At 37.3% G+C, this 21,253-nt stretch overlaps 1 protein-coding gene across 1 annotated transcript in view; it reads right to left on the reverse strand.

The window, feature by feature from the left end:
- Window positions 1-20,290, reverse strand: part of LOC145997192 (uncharacterized) — a 189,490-nt gene extending 169,200 nt beyond the window's left edge. The window contains exon 1 of the mRNA XM_083133918.1: window positions 20,279-20,290. The gene's annotated coding sequence lies outside the window, so the exon portion shown is untranslated. The remainder of the gene's footprint in view (window positions 1-20,278) is intronic.
- Window positions 20,291-21,253: the final 963 nt, after the last annotated feature.

Here is a 21,253-nt window from a genome sequence, read left to right on the forward strand (position 1 = left end):
AACAGGTGGACAAAATTCCAATTCTCCCCAGTCGGGGATCGAACTCAGATCTCTCGCATGGTAATCAAACTCCCTAACGACCGAGCTACTGCGCCACATATAGTATAGTAGCCTTATAAAATTAAGGCAAGAATTATTTTCGCGTTTCGTTCGACAGTTTTAGGGGAATGATTTTCGGACATAGGCTATAACTCTTGTCGGTTCTGCGACCTGGCTTGAGAAAAGGCGATTTTATGACGAACAACATTCCACCTGACAAGTCACGTGACTTTTCTACATTTCCTGTGTCTGTTGGCTATTGCATGAAAGACGAGTTGCTCCTTGAGACAGACTGAATCACCCGATCACCTAAAGGTGCAATGTGTGTTGCCTACCTTTCCGGCATTATTTACTGCCATTAAAGTCTTATGGGGAAGAACTTTTTTCCACCACTGTACTTACGCCTTACATTACTCAACTATTTAATGAGTGCCTTATTCAGAAGATATTCCCAGAAACCTGGAAGGAAGCAAACTTAATAATCATCAAGAAACATCCAAATAAAGATGAAACCAGGGTAAATTCATACAGACCAATATGCCTTCTCAACATTTTGGGAAAACTCTTCGAGAAACTTATCCTAAAAAGACTCAAAGAATTTCGCCTGCTCAAACCCATGTCAGGGATACAATTTGTGTTCACGAAAGGTAAATGCACTGACGATGCATTATGAACAATATATATATATATATATGTATAATATATAATATATGATATATTATCGTCTACAACACAAAACACTCCAAATAAGTACATGGTTGGAATTATGGTGGACATCGCCGGGGCATTCGACAACTTATGGTGGCCCAGCCTTTTTCAAACACTTAAAAAACATGAACTGCCCAGGTACACTCTTCCTACTTCTGAAAAGTTATTTCTCTAACAGAAAAGTTAGCATCAAATATCCGGATCTACAAATGAGTAAGATTGCGTCAAAAGGTTGTCCTCACGGTTCCATTCTGGGAACCGAGCTTTGAAATACTAACTTGGAGCCTGCGCTTATGAAACTACAAGACCATCCAGACATAGACCAGATCATAGCTTATGCGGATGACATTATCATGCTCACTTCCGGTAACTCAAGAAGGGAAATCGAAGATAAAGCATCTACTGCAATCAATATGCTATCCGATTGGTGTGATCATGCTAAACTCAAAATAGCTTCGGAAAAGACACATTATATTATCCTTAATTGGAAGTTACAAAGAAACGTTCAAATCAAACTCAGTGAAAGAAACTTAAAAAGAGTTAGAGAAGCTAAATACCTTGGTATTACTCTTCAAGAGAAGATGTTTTTAACAGACACATAGCCCTGGCAATAACCCAGGCCGAAACAACTATAAACAGTCTAGCCACATTGAGTTCTGCAAACTACAACCTTCCACTATCACACATAAAAACATATCTCATTACCATATATAATGCTATTATTTCCTACGGCTCGCCCCTGTGGGCCATGGAAACCAGTAAACAGTACATAAAAAACAGAATGAGATCTTCACAACGCAAAGTGATAATTGGCCTTACGGGCGCATTCAGAACAACCTCAACCCTGGCTCTTCTCATGATTGCTACAAGATTACTACAAGATATGTACATACCGGTAAATCAATATCCGGACATTTTCAGTGATTGGTCTAAACAATAAATACCACATAATCACATACTAACGATAATTTGAACAACAAACATTTAAGCAAAAAGGAAAGGCCGTGTCACTCTCCCATGCGGGAATCGCCATTAAATTTAAAGTTAGGTGAAAACAAATGTCACAGTTGTTTTCATGGTGAAATTCTAGCTCATTTTGATATGTCGCACGACCCCCTTTCCATTTAAATTTCTGAAGTTGATTTCAAAATGGCGGGCATCAAGATGGCTGCCGACCATGCGGGTGACGTCAATGTGGTTCCCCCTTCGCCAGGCAACAATTGGTCATCGCCATTTTCACGTTCCATGCCGCAGTGGCCTTGTAATGGGGGTGTTAAGTGACTAATTGAGCCATAACTTTGTGATATTGTTAACTCTCCAACAAATAAAGTTAGGTAAAATCAAATGTCAGAGTTGTTTTCCTGGTGAAATTCTAGCCCATTTTGATACATCGCACGACCCCCTTCCCATTTAAATTTCTGAAGTTGATTTCAAGATGGCGGACATCCAGATGGCGGACATCAATATGGCTGCCGACCATGCGGGTGGCGTCAATCTGGTTCCCCCTTGGCCAGGCAACGATTTTCCATGGCCAATTTCACGTTCCATCCCGCAGTGGCCTTGTACTGGGGGTGTTAAGTGACTTATTGAGCCACGCTGTATATATATATCGCTAGTCAAATCAAACATTCATTTCTTATATGTGTATTCAGTAGACTTGCAATACCTTTTCGAAACTTTTCAAAGTAGTATAAAAAACCCTATTACTGGGTCGATAAAGTATGAACCCCCCTCAGGCAGATTTGCCTACACTTAAAACTTGCTCAACATGCCCATATGAGCTTTTTGCTCAAGTGTGGAACCCCGTCTATTCCAAGATTTTTGTAAAAATGCCCTCGGTAATTTCCTGAGAAAGTATGACCCCCCTCAGATTGATTTGCCTACACTTATAAAAGGCACTTCTGTGAGATTGTTGTCCATAAACCTGTCAAAAATATGCCCCTCTTGATATTTTTTTTGCCCACACCTAAAACTACGCCCCCCTCACCCACACCCACCCACACACACACACACACTGATCTTGACCTTGAGATGATCTTGACCTTGATCTTGACCATTTTTTCGATTATTTTTTCGATTATTTTTTCGATTATTTTTTCGATTATTTTTCGATTATTTTGACCTTGACCTTGACCACACCCACACACATACACACCCACACCCACCCACATACACACCCACACTCACCCACATACACAGCCACACACACCCACACATATTTACTTCCGGTCCACTTGTGGCCTATTTCTGGTTTATTTATATTGCATCATGTTTTGCAACAAATTATTACCCAATATTATGCATTAGACATGTGTTGTTTTCTGATTGGTTGGTTATGACATAATGTGATGGTGTGTTATATTCTGATTGGCTTATTGTTTCAGATGCTTTCAATGCGGTCCGTGCTTAGGGTATATAAGGAGATTTTGCATTGCATATCAGCCAGTATTGTGAGAGTTGTTGAAGAGTAAGGGTGTGTTGTTGCAGTGCTGCTCATATTTTTTAAACACAAAAATATTGCAGATTTGTATAAATTGAATTACAAATCTATTTGATTTAATATACAGAATTTTTGACAACCTGTCATAGGTTTATTAAGTATAAAGTTTTGATTTGGACCCGAAGAAATTTTATATAAATACCAAAGCCAAAAATATTCACACACACACACACCCACACACACACACACACACACACACACACACACACACACACACACATATTAAGTATACAAATCACACTGCTGAACCCAACTGATATTTTTTATTAAGCATAGAATTTTGATTTGGACCCCAGGAAATCTTATATAATAAACAACAACAAAAATGACAAATCAAAAACATTGTAATCAATGCAAAAAGAATATATCCAGCCCCAATTGGGCTAAGCATCAAAGGAATTGTAATCCAGACAAATGCAGAACTCCCACAAAAATATGCCCTAAATGCCATAGAAAATATAGCATGGAATACTTCACATATAAACATATAGGTACTTGTTCTGCACAGTCATCAACATTGCCTCCACAACCATCTACATCTGGTCTGAAAAGGAAGCATGAAGCACCTGTTAATGCTAGAGCAGCAAAGCAGCCACGCTATGAACCCATCCATAGCAGTTTTAACGGCCAATTAAGGGATTACCGGTTTGTATCAGAGCAAAAATGTGGTATTAAGAATTTTTTCAACAGTATAAATCCTGATGTGCAGGCAATTCTAAATGCCCAAAATGGCTCTTATAAGCTGTCCCTCAAATTGTTTACACAATATAAGAAATCAAATGGCACAAAATTTACACAGCCCCACATAACAGAAACTGTACCGGTATATTCAAATGCAAATTCAGACAAAATAATAAGCAGTTTGATAGATCAATTGAATATTAAACACTCTGAATTTGCAGCAAAAGAATCAGGATGGAGCCTATGCGGATCTCCACACAAGTTATATATTAATACTTCTGAATTCAGCCCATTACAAGGTTCCACATATGTGCCTTTACCTGCTAATATTAAAAACAAAAAAGCTGTGCTTAACATAGAAAATAATGATCAGAAATGCTTTTTGTGGTGTATTTTAGCTGCTTTGTATCCAGTTTCAGATAATCCAAAGAGAATAAGTTATTATAAACAGCATGAAAATGATTTTGATGAAGCAATGGAGGGTTTAGAATATCCAATGTCTGTTCAGAATATTGATAAATTTGAAAAAAGGCCCGGGATATTAATGGTAAACAATTATCTATTAATGTATTTATTTGTTCTACTGGCCGTAGCAATTGCTTGATAGCACCTCGCAGAATCAGTACATTTGATGATGATTCTGCTGTTCCGATTGATCTGCTCTTAATTGAAGAGGATGGCACATATCATTACACTTTGATACATAATCTTGAAGCTTTAGTCAGAACACAACTAGACAAATCCAATACAATATTCAAGTTGTGTAGAAGATGTTTAACTGTATTTGATGGTGAAAAAATAATAAATGGGGTTCGTAAAAGGAATGCAGAAATTGCTAAAAACAAGTTAATTGAGCATCTGAAATACTGTGGCAACCATAAACCTGTTCATATGGTGATGCCAATGCCAAGTGAAAATGCCAAATTCAAAACATTTGAAGCCCTGTTGGAACACCCAGCATATATAGTCTGTGATTTTGAATCAAACCTCAAACCTCTTGCATTCTGCAGCCCATATCCTGATGAACCTTCAATTACACCATATCAGTTACATGAACCTTCCTGTTTTTATTATGTGGTTGTACAGGATGGGGTTGTTAGTAAAGAATATTTATACATGGGAGCAGATGCCATCAAAGAATTTGCACATAGAATAGAAAATGAGTGCCGTGACATAGCATCTAATGTTTTATTAAAATCAATACCTATGATGCCTTTAACAGAGGATCAGATTGAAGATTTCAACAATGCAGAAAAATGCCCGGTATGTGATTCTGAATTTTCAGATACAAATATCAAGGTACATCACCATTCTCATACAGATGGTAAATTCAAAATGGCCCTGTGTAATAGCGGTAATATTAAGATCCAGAGACCAAAATTTGTCCCCATATTTTGCCATGGTGCATCCAATTATGATTTTCATCATTTGATCAGGTACGAGGGGTTTGACAAGCAGAATTTAAATATTTTAGCTGAAAATAATGAGAAATATATTGCCATTAGCAAAATAATTAAAGTTAATGGTGTTCCTATTCACTTAAGATTTCTTGATTCATACAGAATTTTATCGGCTAGCCTGGCTACACTGGCCACTCAATTATCTGATGATCAATTCAAAATCACATGTGCTTTGTTTCCAAATCAGGAGCTGAAATTAATTAGGCGGAAGGGTGTATATCCATATGACTATGTTACAAATTTTTCTAAATTTGATGAGTGTTCTCTGCCACCACAACAAGAGTTTTACAGCAAAATCAGAGGATCTGGAATCACTGATGATGATTATCACCATGCCCAGTTGATGTGGAACAATTTAAAATGCCAGACATTTGGTGATTATCACAAGGCATATTTAAAACTTGATGTGACCCTCTTAGCTGATATACTTCAGGCATTCAGAAAATCTTCCATGCAAAATTATAAACTGGATCCAATGTATTTTTACAGTGCTCCGGGCCTAGCATGGTCTGCAATGTTTTTAAACACTAAAATGCAATTGGATCTGATCCAGGATCAAGATATGTATCTGTTTATGGAACAATGTATAAGAGGAGGCATGGTGCAATGTTCTCAGAGATATGCCAGAGCAAATAACAAATATATTCCTGATTATGATCCAGCACTACCATCAAATTATATACTTTATGTGGATGCAAACAGCCTGTATGGTTATGCTATGATGGATAAATTGCCATATGCAGGGCTTGAGTGGGTTGAAGATTTCAATATTGAAGATCTTCAGGATTTTGATGACAGTGACTATGGGCTGTTCTTAGAAGTTGATCTGACAATTCCTGATGATTTACACAACACATTTTCTGATCTGCCCCCAATTCCCGAGGTTAAGTGTTCACCTGGCTCTAAACAGAAGAAATTGATGATGACTCTAGAGCCAAAACAGGGTTATGTCATATATTACAAAAACCTCCAGTTCCTGATGAAACATGGTGTTCAAGTGACCAAAATTGGAAAAGTTTTGAGGTTCAGGCACTCAAGATGGTTGAAGCCATATATTGATACAAACACAGAGCTTCGAACATCTGCATTGAGCCAATTTGATAAAACTTTGTTTAAATTGATGGTCAATTCTGTGTATGGCAAAACAATTGAAAATGTCAGAAAACATATTGATATTAAAATAATTACTGACCCCAGCTGGAGCAAAAAATTGATTGCAAAGCCCAACTTCAATTACAGAAGAATTTATGATGAGAATATGGCACTTTTCAACATGGAAAAAACAAAGATTAAGTTTGATAAGCCTATTTATGTAGGGGCTGTGATATTGGAATTGGCCAAATTACACATGTTAAAATTGTTTTATAATGTGTTGAAGCCTTTTTATAAGAATCGTGTAAAACTGATGTACATGGACACAGATAGTTTTGTTCTTGATATTCAAACAGAAGATGTTTATCAAGATATAGCACAGCCTGCATTGCTTGAATATTTTGATACCAGTGAACATACAGAGATTCAACACCACAACAAAAAGGTGCCTGGCAAGTTAAAAGATGAGACACTTGGTGATGTTATTGTGGCATTTGCTGGGTTAAGGGCCAAGATGTACAGTTTTGAAACATGTAGTGGCGCTGTTGCCAAAAAGGCCAAGGGCATTGGCAGAGTGACTGTAGACAAAGAGCTTGAATTTGAAGATTACAAAAATTGTCTCAAATCATGTAGCACAATCAGAACATCAGAATCCAGAATTCAGAGTGTGGATCACTTGTTGACTACAAACGTTGTAAGAAAAGTGGCTCTGGACCCACATGATGATAAGAGATGCATTTTGTCATGTGGCATACATACTCTACCATGGGGTCATTGTGATTTGAAAAGTGGTAATCAATGCCCATTTACAGAGCATGATTTGAAATAAATAAACATGCCTATGAACTTATTTGGGTTAAAAAAACAGGCTATTATGGACCTGCCAACAGCACAACCCTCTTCTGATATGATATCTAAACTAAGTGCTTTGTTAATTATTCATCTGAACAGCATACTTACAGATGTTGATGATGAAACAGGTAAAACATTGTACATATTTAACAATAATTTAAATCATTACCAATTACCTGTAGGTGGTCAATTGCAATTTATTACAACCCCTGAGGGTAATGTCAAGATTTCAGTAGGGAGAAATATTTATAGAATTAAGCACTCAAACATGATTTCTGGCACTGTATATACTGTTTCTGCTGGTGACTGCTTATATATTGAGGTCCCTGGATAATATGACAAGCTTATACCTTTTTTTATAGAATTAAGAATTAGATATTCAATAATAAATAACCACTAAAACAAAATGCTTAATGATATATTTGGCAATACAAGGCATGAAGATCACAGTGATGAGATTCTGATGCTTGATGTCAGAGTCAAGAAATTAAGAAGTGATTTACAAGCTTTACAAACCACACTCAATGCCAGTCTTCAACTAGAAATTACAAATTTACAATCACAATGCATGGACCCTCTTCTTAAAATTGATTCTGAACTCAAATTATTGCTTCAAGAATATACTGACTTGGCCACATTAGATAATTTTCAAAGTTTAGAAGAGGCTGTAGCAGCTCTTCAAGCCAAATTTAAGACCCAGGCCACCAACTCTGAGCAATTGAAACAACAATTGGAAGAGCAGATAAATAATGTCCAGACACAGCTCCAAACAATTGTCAAAAGCATAAAATCACAAGAAGATTTTGATCTAGTGATTTCCACTCTAAAGGAACAGATTCAATCACTCCAGATACCTAATCTGGACCCTCTGAACAATGCCATAGTCGAGGTTAAAGAAAAAATTGAGACACTTGAAAATTTTATGAACAACTTGCCATCTTCTGATGCTTTGAGTGCAATAACTCGTAGTGTTGCCAATATTAAGCTGCAACTTGAAACATACGAAGATTTTGGAAAAATTCAAAGTACCATAACCCATCTTGAGGGTACAATAGCAGCAGTGCAAAGTGATTTGACAAATGTACAAGAATCCCGCCTGCCCGGTATTGTAGACACTCTTGTAAGTGTCCAGGAACAGATCACAAAGCTTGAAAACCTCAACACTGAATCTGAACTATCTCATTTTCATCACATGATCGATGATATCCAAACAAAACTTGAAATTTTACAACAATCTACACCCACTCAGGCAGATATAGCCCTGCTCCAAAATGCTATGCAAAATGTGGCTGATGCTTCTGAATTAAATAATGTGAAATTGGCACTTGAATCTTTGCAAAATACTGTATCAAATCTCCCTACATCACAGGAACTTAAAAATATAAAGAGGGCAGTGAATCGCATACTGAAATCAGAAGATATCAAGAATATCCAGACAGAGATCAAACAACTTACTCCGACAGTGGCCACTCTACCAACTAATCAACATATTAATGAACTGCATGCCCTGTTTGAGGATATCAGAAGACAGGTCCATGATCTTACTGCTCAAAATTCAAAATTGGCAGTTATTGAAAATTTGCAACAAATTGTAGCTAATATCAAGCAACAGCTAGGGACCATGGAATCCAATCAAGCAAATGCTCTGTCTGTTTTTGCCACCCAGCTACAAGAGATTGTGCAACAATACAAGAAACTTGTTGTGGACATAAAAATCAAGGTAGGCCATGATGATGTTGTTAGGACCATCAATGAGCACCTTGAATCTGTAACAAGCAGATTGCTTACAGCAGAAAAAGAAATAACAGGCATAATTGAGAATCCAAAACATACAGTAATTCTTGAATTGTACAGCATCCCCAACAAAGAATATGATTCACCATTTACACCAGGTGGCAAAATATATATGCTGTCCCCTGCACAATTTTATTACCAGTTTTTTGTTGGGGGCACACTGAGACCAATCAAGATCAAATATTGGCTTCAACCACAGGCACACCACTACCCCACCTTATCAATAACAAATGCTGACAACAAACCAAAAATCACCAGTGTAGAGTTAGAGGATTTTACAGATCCCAATACATTAAAAACATCTTATGCTGAAGATGATGGCTCTCTGGAATTTCATATACAAATAGGAGACAAATTATATTTAGAAAATCCTGTTGTATCAGCTGCTGAACACCCCATAGTTGCAATTAATCTTGTTTTCATATTATGTCTAGACAAATTATTGTTGATGAATTACACAGACAAGCCAGACATAATTATAAGAGACTGCCAGTAGTCACAAAAGGCATAGATGATTTATGGCAGAGCGACTTGATTGAGATGGCAAGTGGACAGCTGAAAAACTTAGACAAAATCAACAAGGGCTACAAGTATCTACTCACTGTAATAGACACATTTTCAAAATTTGCCTGGGCTGTGCCACTCAAATCCAAGACTGGAAAATGTGTTACAGAAGCCATCAGGACAATCATCAATCAGAGTGGAAGATCACCGCGCTATTTGCAAACAGATAATGGCAAAGAATTTTATAATTCTGTGTTCCAACAATTTATTAAAAGCCAGTCAATAAAACATTACTCGAGTTACAGTGATCTCAAAGCCTCAATTGTAGAGAGATTCAACAAAACCCTAAAAAATCTTATGTATAAACAATTTACACTTCATGGTAATTATAAATGGATTAATATTCTTCCAGAACTTCTACATAAATATAACAACTCGGTCCATTCCACAATCAACATGAAACCCTCTGAAGTAACTTCATCTGATGAGCAAAAATTGATCAGGACTGTTTATTATCCTAGATACCAGCCAACAACAAGAAAGGCCAAATACAGGGTGGGTGATCAAGTAAGAATCAGCAAATATAAGCACTTATTCAAAAGAGGCTTTACAAGAAACTGGAGCACTGAATTATTTACAGTGGTTCAAGTTAAACCTGGGACCCTTAACACATATATAATAAAAGATCACCGAGGAGAAATTCTCAAAGGCAGATTCTATGAAGAAGAACTCAGCAAAACTAAACAGCCTGACACATATCTCATAGAAAAAATCATCCGCAGAAAAGGCAACAAGTTATTTGTCAAATGGCTAGGACTTCCAGAACACAGCTGGATCGATGCAGACAAAGTGATAATATGAGCACCTGGGATGTTATAAAGAGGCTGCCAGAACCTGAACAGCAGAATAAGAGAAATGGCAAATTGTTGCCTGACACAAAAACATTTATTGTTTCTACCTGGCACAGACTTTTTCTAAAATTCCGAAGCAGCTGATCCGAGACAACAGCAATTTTATATGTGTGTTTCATCAAGATCATACCAACCTCAAACACATACATGATGAATATGTAGGTGGGGACTTGAGCTACAATAATTTTTCCAAGTTTTGCAGTAGGTGCTGGAACCAGGACAGTTATGGGTTTGTCACAATTGATATGACAAGAAAACCCAATAGTGGCAAATACAGAAATAAAATCAACAATTTTCTAGACATTGAAACATATATAAATAACCATGAAAAGGCCAATCATTGATGATCTTAAATTAAGAGATTATCTTGTAAAAAGATTTAAGGGATGGAAATCACAGAACCGAGGAATTTATGAACAACACAAACAAACAGAACAGCCTATTATTGATGCTATTAGTGAATTAGGTAAAAATATCAAAACTGTTACAGAGCAAAATCAAAATTTGATCACAGAGCTTGTACCTGTAGCTGCAAGGAACATATTAGATTATCCAATCACCCCACTTTCCAGTATTCATACACTTAGTCCTGTTGCTCCTCGAAGAATTGAAGCTACTCAGGATCCTATTGAATTGGGTCTTCTTGCTCAAAAATATTTAAGCACACCTAAAGACAACAAAGATGAGGTCTTTGGCTTATATGCTGACACAGAGCGTGATGGTAGCATCATACATAGAATTGGCAATTTCAGAGTAACATTTATGGGAGATGATATGATTGTATATTCAGAATCTCATCTTGGAGAAAGAGGTGCTTTTGTTAAGTATCTTGGCACACCAGGATTGTGGGAACTGATGACTAGAAAGAGACCTGGCAGCTATACAGATCAAGATTATGAGCATTACAAGGAAATATTAATAAAATCAGATGCTCTATACCAGAACAATGATCCCACACAAAAAAGAGTCAAGTCTAGCAGTGGAGCAAAATATAACAACTTAATCAAGCCCATATGGTCACAGATCAAGACTGGCAGTGGAATCAAACAATACAACACCCTGCCTAAAGAATTTGTGTGGGTTGATGATGTCAGGAAACTTGTAGATAGGTTATTGGTGATAGCTGGGGAGGAAAATGCTGGCAACCACAATTTTTACAATGAAAAGGTTGGAATTATGGACATGATAAGCACAAAATTGTCTAATTTTATAGTGAATGACACTAAGGGGATTGGATATCTTATAAAAATTATTAATACTCTACCACCTAAATTTTGGAATATTTCTGAGGGTCGGGGGTTGGTTAATGACATTATAAACAAGCTGCCATTTGAACTACACATTCCAGGCTATCAGTATTGTGGTCCCGGTACAAAATTGGACCATAGATTAAACAGAGGTGATCCTGGTGTTAATCCCCTAGATGCTGCTTGTAGAGACCATGACATAGCATACAACACACATTCTGATCTTGACAAGAGACATGTTGCAGACAAGAAATTAGAAGAGGCTGCATTTGGTAGATTTGTAAGCAAAGATGCTTCTTTAAGTGAAAGAATAGCAGCATTGGGAACCACCATAGCTATGAACACCAAACAAAAACTGGGGTGGGGGTTGTGAATATGTATATAATAAACCTACAATGAAGGCCAAGGGTGTTATGTATCAAATACCTTATGCAGGTCTTAAATCTCTTAAAACTATTGATAGTCTTTTAACCAAAAAGCAGCGCAAGAAAAAAAAATTCTTGTCTTGCCAAGGGCCATGGTATGAAATTGTTGCTTAGTACCCCCCAATTAAAAAAATTACAACAATCTAGAAAAAAATCACATGTGGGGGGTTTCATATTTACTATCCCGGCCATCTTAGCAGCACTTGGGGCTGTTGGGAGCTTGGCTGGGGGATCAGCTGCCATAGCAAAAACAGTAATAGATGCCAAGAAAAATAAGGCAGAATTAGATGAAATAAAGCGCCATAACCTGGCCATGGAGAAACAAGGCAAAGGTGTTAAGAGAGCCATGAATAAGTTTAAAAAAAACAAGAGCCGCTTACAAACCAAGATATTGAAGCTTTAATCAAGCCACTGGGCATCAAAAATTTTAGAGGTGTGTACATGTCTGATTCTTTACCAGAACAACCACTCAACAAAGAGTGTGGCATTGTTAATTTGGATAAGTACAAAAATCAGGGCACTCACTGGATCTGTTATCTTAAATATTTAAAAGATGAGGCATTTGTGTTTGATTCATTTGGAGGTGTTCCACCTGAAAATTTAATAAAATATCTAAAATCAGCTAATCTTTATTACAATAATGCCCGTGTTCAAAACTTCAAAGATGTTAATTGTGGACATTTGTGTTTATCTGTTCTTAGATATATGTCTCAAATAAATAAACCATCAATTGAAAATTTTCAAAAGGCCTTGTGGTATTTAAAACATCATGGGGGTATTCCATCACACCAGCCAAAATTCAATATTGAAACTCAAATTACATGATGACATAGTGTATCCCAAAACAATAGCTCTCAGAGCATTTTATGGCATGTACTTGATCCCTAATATTACACACCACACCAACACAATTGCAGTAGGGGATCAAAAAATTGTCATCACTCCAGGGCAGTATAATCTGTCCACTCTAAATGCTCAATTACCAGAGGTATAGTATTAACTCAAAATTCTGTCACTCACAGAGTAGAGATTGTATCTGCTACAGAAACAGTGGATCTGGGTACTATAGGAGAGCTGTTATTCTTTGAGAACAACACAAAACTTGAACCAGCCATCAAACACACTGCTAAATTCTTAGCCATAGAAACTCTGAATATTCACTGTAATGTGGCAGAGGGTATGATCACCAAATCAAATGGCATAGGCACTCACAAACAAACTGGCATCATTGCAACATTCAAGCCTAACTCTGAATTTATGGAGCCCATCATCTACACTCCATCCCCAACATTATATTTTCCTGTGTGCCATAATAGAATAGATAACATTGAATTGATGGTCACTAATGAAAAAGAAGAATTAGTTGATTTTGCTGGAGCCACAACATCTGCTATCATAGAGATTAATATTTAAATAAAAATACATACAAAAAAAAATGGAAAATATTGAGAGTTATGAGCTTCAATCATTCCCCCCAAACAGGAGAACATTTGCAAATTTAAATCAACCCAACACAGAGATTGAGGTTGATCTTGATGTAGGGGATGGCTTTATACACCCCCACAGAGCAGATCTATACATCAAATTTGATGTTGTAAAGCTCGATGGTACAGATTATCCGGCAAATTCAAATATAAGATTGGTAGACAATTTTGTGCCGCATCTGTTCTCTGAAATTGAGATCAGAAAACATGGTGTTGTTATAAACAGAGTAGATTATCCCGGCATTACCTCCACAGTTTTGGCCACACTAAAATTATCCAAAACCGAGGCTTCTTACTACAAAATAGGTGGATTTGAGGCTGGTGATAAAATATTATCTAAGAGTCACACAGTGCTGTTCCCTATGCGCCTGTTGCCAGGATTCTTCTCAGATTACAAAGATATTATGTGGAAGGGTGGTTTAAGAATCACATTTAGAAGAGCTGCCAATGATAATAATGCTTTGATGAGGTACAGCACATTAAACTCTACAGGGGAAGCTCTGCCCAATACCCTACCTGATGAGGGCAAGTGCATTATTCAGACTATGGAGCTAAGAATCCCAGTTGTTGAATATGAAGCCAGTTATGCTCTTAAATACAAAGCAGATATAATAAAAAATCCACAAGTACCTTTACAATTTTATACATATCAATGTGTCCAGAAGCCTGCAACTGGTACTTATTATGAGTTTGATGCTACAAATTCATTCTCCAGTATACAATATGACATGCCGGATTTTGTGGTGGTACTGTTTCAGACTGGAAGACACAATAATCAGGAAAAAAATTCAAGTAAATTTGATAACTGCAACATCAAGAACATATATCTTAAAAATGGCAGAAATGAGGTGTTCCCCAGAGAAAATTATAATTTAGACATGTCCAAGGATGATTTCCTTAAATTATATGAAGCATTTACAGCATACAAAAGGGTCACTACTGGCAATACTGACATGTATTACACACCAGATGAATTCAAAGCACAGAGACCCATGTTTGTCATCAACACTTCCAAAAGGAAACAAGTTGTGGTTAATGACAGGACAAACATTAAAATTATCTGTGAATTCCACAATACACTCCCTGATGACACTATATGTAGTGTTATTCTTATAGGGGAAAAATCATATGTTTATGATGTAAGAAATGAGAGAGTCACAGAGCAATTCTAGAAGAGCTCTGCAAAATGCATTGTCTTAGTACTAGTTTGATATGAATAATAAAAAATTCTGTATATTAAATCAAACAAACCTATAATTCAATTTATACAAATTTGCTATATTTTTGTGTTTTTTTTTAAATAATATGAGGAGCACTGCAACAACATACCCACACTCTTCAGGCACTCTCACAATACTAGCTGACATGTAATGCAAAATCTCTTTATCGTGAAGGTACCTTAAAATATACAGCTTAAAAGGCTACGACTCGCCCGGGCGATCCAGCTCCGCTATTTTCCATCAACTTTTAAGTATAGTCAAAACAATATCAAAAAGGCATATTTTTGACAAGCTTATGGACAAAAATCTGGCAGATGTAGCTTTTGTAAGTGTAGGCAAATCAATCTGAGGGGAGTCATACTTTCACGGGAAATTCCCGAGGGCATTTTTACAAAAATCTTGGATTAGACAGGGTTCCACACTTGAGCAAAAAGCTGATATGGGCATGTTGAGCTTGTTTTAAGTGTAGCCAAATCTGCCTGAGGGGGGTTCATACTTTATCGACCCAGTAATAGGGGTTTTTATACTACTTTTCAAATTGATGAAAGGACGTTTCTTACAAAAAACACCCATACCCAGGCCGGTATTCGAACCCTTGACCCTTGGCGTCGAAGCGCCCTGTGGTAACCACTCCGTCACGGAAGTCTGCTAAAAACTGCAAGCAATCCTAGACATTGACAGTGCGTGCTCAGCATCTTCATCTACCGTAACCAGTTTAAAGATTATGAATTTCATAAAAGTCCACATTAGATGTAATTAGTAGTATGGATCTTTATCCCTATACACATGAAAATATAATAATAAATTGTAAAGTCATAGTATGTACTCCTTTCATAATCAGCGGACGTTGCTACAGTCACTTTCATACATTTGTATCACGAAATTTTATACAGTGTACTTCGACCATCAACAAGTCTTCAATCAAACCAGTAAAGTTTATTTCAGATTACAATGACGCTCGCCGACCGCCGTGGCGGAGTGGTTAGCACATCACGCTACGACGCCAGGGGTCCCACGTTCGAATCCTGGCCTGGGCATGGATGTTTGTGAGTGTCCATTCATCAATTTAATCATATCATCACTCATACCCATCTTCGCAAATTAGCCAAAAAGTGGCACAAAAAGCGAAGTAAAATAAAACAAATCAATCAATCAATACAATGACGCTCAATGCGCCCTATCTTAGGTGAAAGTTGATGTTCTTTGTTTCCTAGTCATTGTGGGAGGACGTTGTTGTGTTGTGTCTTTGCACGTGATAGATAAGCTTCAAAAACGGTATACACTGTACTGTATAAAGGACAGGAGCGGGGAGAATAAGATTCATACGCGCCCATTTTGATTATTTTTCTTTACAATACCCTTCTGTGCGTAAAGACATGAATCAAGAGAAGAAGATGTGGTCTCTGTTTGATATCTGAGTATCGTGAAAAAATACAAAAACACAAAGAACTATTAATAAACAATTTGTAGATGTTCATATAAAGGAAAACAGTTTTATATGAATAGTAGGCTCAAGTCTGAAATTTCGAACAACGCCGATGTACTTTCAATTCAATTTCAGAATTATGTTTTACATAATAATAATAATAAATGGTAAAATGTAAGATTCTATGACTGAAACGCAAGATTTGAAATCTTATTCTCCCCGCTCCTGTCCTTTATAAGGAAAGTACAGTGTATACCGTTTTGGAAGCTTATCTATCACGTGCAAAGAGACAACACAACAACGTCCTCCCACAATAACTAGGAAACAACGAACATCAAGTTTCACCTAAGATAGGGCGCATTGAGCGTCATTGTATTGATTGATTGATTGTTTTTTATTTCATTTAGCTTTTTGTGCCACTTTTGGTTAATTTGCGAAGATGGGGATGAGTGATGAAATTGATGAATGGACACTCACAAACATCCACGCCCAGGATGTTTGATTTGACTAGCGATATATGTATATTCTTTCTTCATATAGCCTGACAAGTTAAGTCCCGATATGCGCAGATTGCTGCGGAGCACTTCCTATTACGTAATCCTCCCCACCACTCTTCTACGTACTAGTCTGACCTTGAGAGTACGAGTGGTACCAACTCAGCAAAATTAAGCTAAAACAAATATGACAAACGATTTTTACTGTGTAGATTGACGATGCCGGCTCATATAAGTTTATCAGTGGTTCATTTAATTTAATCTGGTCTTTGAAAATGCGTGCTGTGCGCGGATCATAAACTGTAGTATTACGCACCCGCGTTAAGGTTTATAACGAAGAGAAACTTCTGGGCGAATGACTTCATTTTCTGAATGCGACATCGAGCAGTGGCGTTTTTTTTTGTTTTTTTTTAAAGCCGAGTGTTTATCGTACAACAATCGTTACGAGAAGGCTATCTGATAACATGCTTGCCTGTGTTCATTTTTAAAAGCATTGAAATGTTCTTGCTCTTTACTCTTGGCTGCATATTTTTGAAATGCAAAAATCAAATCATGCCGGGTCCAACGAAATCCACAATCTGCTCTGGAAAGCCCCTTAGAGAACAGGCCAGATAAATTGTTTACAATGTGGCAACATATTTGCGAAATCATAAGGAGTTACATAAACTTAAGTATAATGTTGTCGAGTCCACAAGTGCCGCCATGCGAGTATCTGAATGGATGGTTTCTCAAGTTTTAAAAGAATTGGATTGGATTGATTTGTTGTTTTAAGTCCACTTTATGCACAGTAAGGCTAATCGGGACTGGGCCTACAGTTTAAAGTGGGATTCAAACCAGTATGTGCCTCCATCGGGAATCGAACTCGGGACCTCTTGCTTACAAGGCGACGACGCTACCACTGCACCATCGGGGAGGCCAAGTTTTAAAAGAAGGAAAAGGGTCGTTGGCGAAAGGTGAGCTGAATTTCTGTACTGAGACAGGTAGAAAACAGCCCAGGAAAAAGCGAATACAAATTTCGTTGAAAATCCTCAGACCATTCCGCTCCCTGCAGGTTGCAACGCTGCGAACCAACGTCGCTGCGGAGAATGGAGTGGGGAAATGTGGTGTGAGATGCGCAACAGCTATTTGCAGCGTCTTGTTTTTAAGCTTGTCAAGTTATAGTAGTCAGTACCATCTCTATACGAATTTGACACCAGTGTTTTCTTAGACGAAGACTTCAAATATTGAAAACTTCACGCTAGTATACCCTACTAGCAACTGAAAATATATAATTTACTATAATAATTTACATTAACGCTCGTGCATTATTTCAATCCCTTACCTCTGCATTATATTCCCTAGATGAGCAGCAGCGGACAAAAGAAATTGGCCGATGCGCTTCGTCGTTGATTGCTGAAGCAAGAACACTGAGCGTGGTTGCCCTTGCACCAAGGTGTAGGAAGGACCACAAGACGTAACAGTAATCAAACATTCCTTGGCCATAAGTGGGCACCAATCCTTGATACAACTATATCAGATAAATAGAAAATATTATTATATTTAACAATCTCTTAACTATAGCAGTGGTCGGAAGTAGCGCGCTACTTGTAGCGTCACTACTGTAGCTAGCTACAAAATTTGTAGCAGTAGCTGTAGCGAAGTTACAAAATTCCTGTAGTTGTAGCGAAAATTTCGCTACAGCTACATTTCTTCCCTGCATTTTGAGGAAAATTTTGAATGTGACCACAGCGTCAAAGAAAAAAAATCATCAATAACGCTTACTTTTGCAGGAGGTTTATAAAAAAGTCTATTACATGCAAATACGTATAATCTAGATTATAAATATCTTGATATCGCAGATTATAGATATCTGCGTAATTTATTTCATTAGTATAGAAGAAATTTAATATCCAGATAACTAAACTGAACTGGCATATGTGAATATATTCTGCCTAACAGCTACTTTTTTTTTAGCTGCATCGCTATTTTGGGGAGAAACATGCCTTATTTGCTGTACCCCTGAAAAAAAAAACACACCAGGAACAAATCCTGTGGATATCCATGGCGTAAGAGACAGGTAAATGTAATTAATTACTGTGTAAAACTCTTCTTGCAGTGCAAAAACGAGCCATCAATGGATGGACAATGACAATGCAATAGGGCCAGCATTCAGTGGCTCAGTATGTTTTCAGCATTGATCATTGTTAGTACACAGGATCTCACCAGCAATTATTATTGTTACGAGAATGATAGACATACACTTTCTAGAATTACAATTATTTTCGTCATAATATTTGTTAACAATCAGGTTTACACTTCAGTTTCCTCAATATATTATATTGACTTTTCTGCAGAAACGATCATTTTTTTTAGTTAATAAAAAAATAATATATAGTTTCCAAATGTAGGCAGTTCTTCTACTTTTACGTTGTTTTTCTGTAACTTTTGCTAATCATGACAATGAGGAAGAATGTTTTTTATATATATATTTTATTATCTAGAGTCGCCGTCTGCCACTTTTGGCTAATTGTGAGAATAAGGAAGAATGATGAATGATGATGATGAGTAGTGTGGGGAATGGAGTTCTTGTTTTGAGTCCACTTTATGCACAGATAAGCTAATCGAGAATGGATCAGAATCACTAGTGCCTCTGCCAAGTATCGAACCTGGGGCCCTTTGATTACAAGGTGACAAAATTTCCACTCTGTCTTCAGGGAAACATTACCAATAGGAAACTTACGTAAAACATCCATCCACCTGTTGCTCATTTAGCTATACCAAAGCAGCATCCCCAGCTATCCACAATGTTAGAGCAAACATCTAACGAATTACGGGAATTATGATAGTAAATAGCAATCTATTTTCCAGTAAGTACAACTATCATACTAGGGACTTCTTTTAAATATCCATGTGGTTGTTTCAATTATTTTTTTATGCAGAAGTAGTGCAAAAGTAGCGAAGTAGCGAGTAGCGTACACGAGTAGCGTAGCGAGCTACATTTCGGTAAATGTAGTTGTAGCTGTAGCGAAGCTACATTTTTTAATGAGTAGCGGTAGCTGTAGCGAAGTTACTTTTAAAATGTAGCGTTCTGATCACTGACTAATAGCACCTCCACGTTATGTTATGAAGAGTATTAGTAGATAGTAAATATGCCTTCCACTGCAACTCTGATTTCTTGACCCCACGACCACCAAAACCTCAAAAACTCACTTTCTCTCCACGTTCCGCGCCTCATTTATTGCGCTGACGATGTTTCACAGCGTAGAAAAGCAGTGATGAGTGAAATTCACTCTCTCACCCTCTCATCCTTTGAAGGATGAATGCACCTTATCGTAATTTTCCAAGTCCGGGGGTCATGTTTATATATCGTGACCTTTGTAAACCTCTCTCGGGGGAACGATGTGCCACACACACGCGCGCGTGCCTCTCATTATTTCCGTATTGTGACGCAAGCAAGCAAACAATAATTGTTTTTTTTTTTAAGGATCCCTGGCCCCTATAACCTCGCCAGGGGTGCGTGGTGCCCAACCAAAAAAAGTAAAGGTTCTAACGGCTGCGGTTGTAGATAACCACACCTCTGTAGAGTTTCACGTGTTTCTTTTTTTTCTCAAACTTCCATGAAACTCTACAGAGGACCTCCGTAATGCATGCAACGTGTACTAACGACTCTAGTGTTATTTGATGTTGTATTTTTGATATATAGAGTTTTATTGTGAGATAGATAAAAAATTATGTTTATTATAATATTTTTTTGATGAAGATGGAGAATATGTGTGTGTGTTACAAAATAAAGTTGCATGCTTTTTTTTTTTCTAGTGTGTGTATGTGTATGTGTTTTTGATGTTCGACAGCATCTGAAACGATAAAAAAAAGAAAGAATTTTATTGTTAATTTTTCTCATGTAAAAAAAAACAACAACAAATTTTTTGTGCAAATTCTGATTGTCTCGTGCTATAGTGCAAAAACTGATGAAAAAAAAGACATTGTAACTGATAACTGATGAAATTGACATTGTAACTGATCTGAACTAGCGAAATTCGTATTGTGCCATTGTAACTGATTGTGCTAGTACAAAATTCTTATTGTGCAAGAAAAGATTTTAAACCTGTTAAAACTGCTCTGTGACCCTCTCGTTCTTCACGTCGTAGGCGAAAGACTTCTCTGCAATCAGGATGACGCTACACACGGTGTCCTCGGGCAAGGCATCGTGGAACTCGCACACGATCTTGATGTTGGTTCGATCGTTGACCACAACCTGCTTCCTCTTCGTCGTGTTGATGACGGTCATGGGTCTGTGTGTTTTGAATTCGCTGGGCGTGTAGTACATGTCCACGCTTCCCTCGGTCACGCGTTTGTAAGCCGAGAACGCTTCGTAAAGTTTGAGGTAATCATCTTTGGTCATGTCGAGGTTGTAATTTTCGCGCGGGAAGACTTCGT

This window comes from Lepisma saccharinum, chromosome 13 (genome assembly GCF_977018435.1).
Source record: "Lepisma saccharinum chromosome 13, izLepSacc3.1, whole genome shotgun sequence".
Taxonomy (NCBI): Eukaryota; Metazoa; Arthropoda; class Insecta; order Zygentoma; family Lepismatidae; genus Lepisma; species Lepisma saccharinum.